Source organism: Chiloscyllium plagiosum, chromosome 44 (genome assembly GCF_004010195.1).
Source record: "Chiloscyllium plagiosum isolate BGI_BamShark_2017 chromosome 44, ASM401019v2, whole genome shotgun sequence".
NCBI lineage: Eukaryota > Metazoa > Chordata > Chondrichthyes > Orectolobiformes > Hemiscylliidae > Chiloscyllium > Chiloscyllium plagiosum.
Window position 1 is genome coordinate 6,992,196 of NC_057753.1, and position 5,945 is coordinate 6,998,140.

Sequence of the window (5,945 nt, forward strand, 5' to 3'; positions counted from 1 at the left end):
TAGCAACACAGAACAAATTCAGAGAACACCTGAAGAATATAGTGAAATCCATATGTAAACAAACCCTCAGATTATATTAAAGAATGATCAAAGTAAATCTACTTTGTCAGGACAACAACATAGCTGAGAGAGCATTTCACATATATCAAAAAAAAAACAATACATTTCACTTCGACTCTAGTACTGTACACAATGTTATTTTTTTACTTTAACTATTGCTTGAAATAGTTTTCACAGATTACTGCACGGGATAAATATTTTCTGTGTTGCTGAGTTAAATTGAGCAGGAAGGTTTACCACGTTGGAACAAGTTGGGGGCCAGTCATCGGGATTTGAACTGGTTTAGACAGACTTGAATACATTTAGGGGTGCAAAAAGTCCAGTAGATTTAAGCACTTGCAGGTTAGTGTCTTAGATCTTTTAATTAAAACTTAGTTGAGACAATTTATTTCCTTTCAGTGCCTTGTGGTTGATTAAATTAAAAGTGAGAGACATTGCTCTTAAAATTGCTAAAGAGGTTTTGTGAATGGACGGGAATTCTCAAATTTTCCAAGAAAGTTTAGAAGGAAAAAAAAAGGCCATACCTTCAGATTTACCAAGTAAGGTAGGTTTGGGTTTAACCAAGGATAAAAGTCAAGTTCAAATTGTAAGAGAGTTACTCAAGGACTTGGTGTGCCAGAGAATCAGGCAAGTGCAGTGGAGGAGAAAAACTTACATTGAAATTAAGGAAAATGGAGTTAGAAGATAAACAGATGGAGAGGGGAAAGAGAAAAGGACAGAGAACGAAAGAGAGAGAGAGAGAGGGAGAGAGAGAGAGAGAAGGTTCTTAGTTGAGCAAAGAGAGAGAAGAAAGGGAGAGAGAAAGAGATAATGTTGAAATTTAGAAGTGAAGAAATAGTCAGTACACTCAAGTTAACAGGATGGAAATTAGAAGAGAAGGCAGCGATATATATGTACATATATATGTCAAACTATGCCACATTTTGATGAGAAAAATGTTGAAGTCTTCTTTACTTCATTTCAAAAATTGTCTAGGCAGATGGAGTGGTCCGAGGATTAATGGGTAATGCTAGTTCAGACTAAATTGGTCGACAGACCTCGTGAGGCATGTACTGCACTGTCAGATGAGGGGTCAATAGATTATGTCGAGGTTAAACTGGCTATGCTAAGTGCTTTTGAATTGGCACCAGAAGACTATAGTCAGCAGTTAAGAAACAGGGAAGACTTACGTTGATTTCGACAGAATTAAACATAGTAATTTTGAACAATGGGTGCATACTTTGAAAATGGATATACCTTTGAGGCTCTAAGAGAGATTATTCCTCTGGTGGAGTTTCAAAACGCAGCGCCAGAGATGGTATGAATTAACGTGGAGGAACAGAAAGTTCAGGACGTGAGAAGGGTAATAGAATTAGCAGATGAGTCCATATTGTTGCATAAGACAAGCCTCTAGCCAGAATTTCTTCCTGTCAGGGATAGAATTTGGGAGAAGGTGAGATCCTAGACACTAAACCAAAAGTAGAGAGCACTGGTAAGAATTTACCACTGGATAGAAACGAAGCTCAAGGGGTTGAAAGGAGGTGAAAGGTCTCAGATACTTCCACTGTAGTAAGGTGGGACACGTAATTTCACACTAGCCTTGAAAGCAAGACGATGTGAGAAAACATGAGGTCAAAGAAACTAAGCTAATGGCATTAGTGAGGGTAGTAGAGGCTACCACAAGAAAAGCTGAGCAGCTGCAGGACAGTGCACAGCCTAGGCAGGGGCTTGGTATGGAGTTAGGATATTCAAAAACAAGTCCCATCTGTGGATAAAGTATACTCTGAATGAATGGGAGAGAAGGACAAGAAGTTATAATTTTGAGAGATACAGGATCTAACCAGTCGCTGATAGAAAGGGACGAACGAATATGCACTCTTTATAATATGTTACCCGAGTGTATTGTAATTTGTGGGACAGATGGACAGAAATGTCACGTTCCTCTGGGTAAGATCAGGTTGGAGTGCCAACTCAAGATACATCTGGGATCTCTCTGGATGTTGGGCCAGTACTGAAGATCCAAGGACGATATTCAGAGTGCAATGACGAAGGTTCGTCGATCCTTGAATGAAATTCCAATAGTTGAGTCTGAAATAAAGATAAAAAAAAGTGGTGAGCTGACGATTAATGGTGATGTTCAGGTGATTCCAACGCAAAAACGTTTGATGGAAATAGGGATGTATGCAACCCAGGGTGCCCTTAGCACAAGGTCTTCTTAAAAGGATGAAAATGGATCACCCTTGCGAGGGTTCCTACTAGATGTGGATTTCTTTATTGCAACTATATTAATCAAAATAGCTTTGTGTTATATGGTACTTCAAGAAGACGAGAAGAAACTGATTTTTTTTTCCATGCAGAAGCCATGCTGATCATTTTACACATTGGTCAATCATCACTCCCAAAGGAATCAATTACCAGCGATGATATGGATCGTATTTCACTGTGTCTTAAAGTCGTTACAGAATGTTTCCCAGTGATGAACAACACCTTTAACAAAGAGTGCAGAAAAGAATCTCTCTCAAATGCAATCAGCGAAACTTGAAGAGGAAAATATTTCTCAAAAGAAACAATCTGAAAAAAACAATGTATTGGTACAAGCAGACGATCCCATTTCCTTTATACAGCTAATGGCCAAGAATGAGATGACCTCTAAGGATTAGTTTATTGGCAAATCTGATCCTTTAGCATGCAATCTCAGCAAGGTTACACAACTGACTGGTTTATCTGATCTAGTGTATGCAGAAGCCTATGTGCATGTTGATCAATATGATATTGTACTTAATGTACTTGTGGTCAATCAATCAATGACTCACTTAAGAACTGTACTCTGGAATTTGCCACGTTTGGTGATCTAAAACCGATTAAAATCCTTCACTTCTAATCTTTGTACCACATGATTTTGCTAACATTAAGGCCAATGTGAAAATAGTGTTAGAAGAAAATGGCATTATTTTTGCTAATATAGTGTATGACATATCTGTGGCTGCCAGTGATCGAAACTGTGTGGTACTGAGTGACATTCACATTGATATCATGGACTATATATAGCTTACCGTGTGCACTGATGCAGAATTTCGTCGGATGTGGCTGAGTTTTAGTGGAGGAGAACTGCCAAACTACCAGCATGTAAAGACCGGCTTTAAAAATGTCTCTTAACGGTACCTTTATCGCTTAGTAACCTGTGAAGCTGAATCCCCAAGAAGAATAGAAGATGAGAATGCAGAGAAGAAACGAAAGTTGCCTGGTTTTGAGATAAGAAGCTTTGTTTTATAAATGTTAATCCGTGGTTTTATCCAACTTGTACTGTAGAACGTGAAGCTAAAAGATAGGTTCGAGAATGGAGTTGTAAATAGTTGTTAGTTAATTATTCTCTGTTATGCTTTAAAAACAAATTTGTTAACTTTTACTTTAACTAGTTCTTGGCCACTCGAATTTTCAAAAAATACTTCACAGATTAAAACTTTTATGCGTTGCGGGATTTAAATTACAGAGTTGTTTAACCCATATTGGAACAATATACAAATATATAAAACAAGTTGTCAGCTAGCATTACTTAGACTTTTTACTGGACATTTCTTCCTGCATTATTTTCTGTTTTCATGACTTACCTTTGTCTTATAAATTTTGGCATATTTCTTCAAAGTTAACAAATTTAACTTTTTTGGATTAATGCTAAAATAAAGTTAGATGGACCACATGAGTGATGGTCTGACACATGAATTAACACAAAGGAATCTCTTACAGGAAACACAAAGCATCACACACGGTGATCCAATGCAGCAGGTTTTGTTTCTTGTATTTAGATTGAAACGAAACAAAGATTGCATTCTTGCTTGAAAACTGTACTGCTCTGTGTGTGTGCGCGCGCGCGTGTGTGTGTTTGTGTGCGAGTGTGCATGCGTGTGTGCGTGTGTGTGTGTGTGTGCGTGTGTGTTTGTGTGTGTGTATGTGTGTTTCCTTCTTGCAGACAGGTGACCCGATGACTGATCACAATTCCTCTTTGGCAATGAAGGTGGTGAACTTGCAACAGGATGGATTTTTCAGTAACGGATTGGAGGTTTATGGGAAAAGGCAAGCAGAGTGGGATTGAGGATCAGCCATGTTCTCATTGAAGAGTGGAACACAATTTGTGGCCGAATAGCGTACTTCTTTATCGATATGTTATGATGTAATTGTTTTCTGGTGATTGATGTTCCAAGGAGAAAACAAAACTTCCGAACTAGACCCAGCCATATGATAGATCACTTCTTTTGCTGAAGCGGTTTCTTCACATCGTGGTCTTATTTTTAAAGTTTTTGCGTTGGAATCACCTGAACATCACCATTAATCGTCAGCTCACCACTTTTTTTATCTTTATCTCAGACATATTTTCATTGTGAAGGCAACATTTTCTCAGAGTAATAAAAAGAAAGCTATGTTGCAGAGCTTTTCCTGTTGTGGTGTTTGTTAAACGTTAACATTCCAGTTCCTTGTTTTTATTGTGTTTGTTTATGTCTTCATAGGTTTACAAAGTATGATTCCACACTGTCGCAGCTGAGGTATATGCACAAGCAAAGCGATTCCGTTGCTGTTGCAACATTTGTATCATGGATGGAACTACACACTCAGCCGAAATATGTATTTGCGTTAAATTGTTAACTAAGTTGATCTTTCAAGCTTTTTTCTCAGAACGTGAGCAGACAAAATTGATCTGCAACTTGGAGACAGCATCGCAGCTCTTATTCTTAATAAGGAGCCATATATGAACGAGCTCAATACGATACCAAAATCAAATGCGCCAGTTCGAAATCATAATAAAAAATCAAAGACGTTTCCTGTCACAAACGTGGATGCACTCCAGGATATTTTAAATCAATATAGAACATTATTATACCTCATAATAACATAATGAGACTTCATGCGGGACAACTTCTAAAAGGAAAGAAGTTGAAGAAAAGTTTTTTTTTGCGATTCTGGTAATAATATAATACAGAATAAAGCATTGCTTATTAACCAATAGGAAACGGTGATTTAAAAAAAAACGATAAAGCACAAAGGCGTGATGCCTAAACATTCAGTAATAAGTTCATTCATGAATCGTACATTCATGGAAACATCGAAAGTAATTGCAGGTATAGGTTGGTCAGCTCATGATGTCCATATTCAGTATATTCATTGTTGCAGCACAGTAGTAAAAGCGTCTGATAATTAAATCAAATACCCCGAAAAGCTCATTTCGCCTCTTAATCTGTTAAAATATGAATGACAGAGAAGTCCCAAATTCCACTATTTAAATAAACTTAAATCAATTTATGTTTGAACTCTAAAAGTCAACCTTAAACAGCAGCTATTCACATGTCTTACTACACCCCTCCCTTTCTTTTAACTTCTCATTACCTGCCTTCATCTCAATCACAATATGCTGTTCCAATAAGACACTTATTAAAATTGTATCAACTTAATTTCAAAACCAAACAGCCGCTGCCATCTTCTGTGAATTCACTGTCTGGCTGCTGAATTCCCTGAGTTGTCTGCTTACTTTTTGCTGTGAGTATGTTTCAGGTGAAGAGGTACCTTTGATCGAAAGTGTTTCCTAATTTCTTGGGACATTCTTGATGGCAGTTGCTCTGTTTGTAATTTTCACAATATACATATTTTTACGTCACTAACATCTGATCATCTCATTGGTTTGATGTTGGCAAAACAATAAATTGAAATTCGAATGGGTTTTTGTGCCCTTGGTCGTAATTTAAACTAAAAGTCGAATTGTTGCAAAAACATCAACCAAAAGTCAGGTATCCATTTCACAGACAAACGTCACACATTTTCAATTTTCCAATACACTCGGTGTCTGTCATTTAGCCATATACACGGGTGATTGTAAGTTCCCCTCTCAGAACAGTATTCACTCTCTGTTACAGTTACAG

General features: G+C 37.4%; 1 pseudogene; it reads left to right on the forward strand.

Moving 5' to 3' along the window:
• Positions 1 to 1,925: 1,925 nt before the first annotated feature.
• On the forward strand, positions 1,926 to 3,195 carry LOC122543642 (annotated as a pseudogene).
• The last annotated feature ends 2,750 nt before the right edge of the window (positions 3,196 to 5,945 follow it).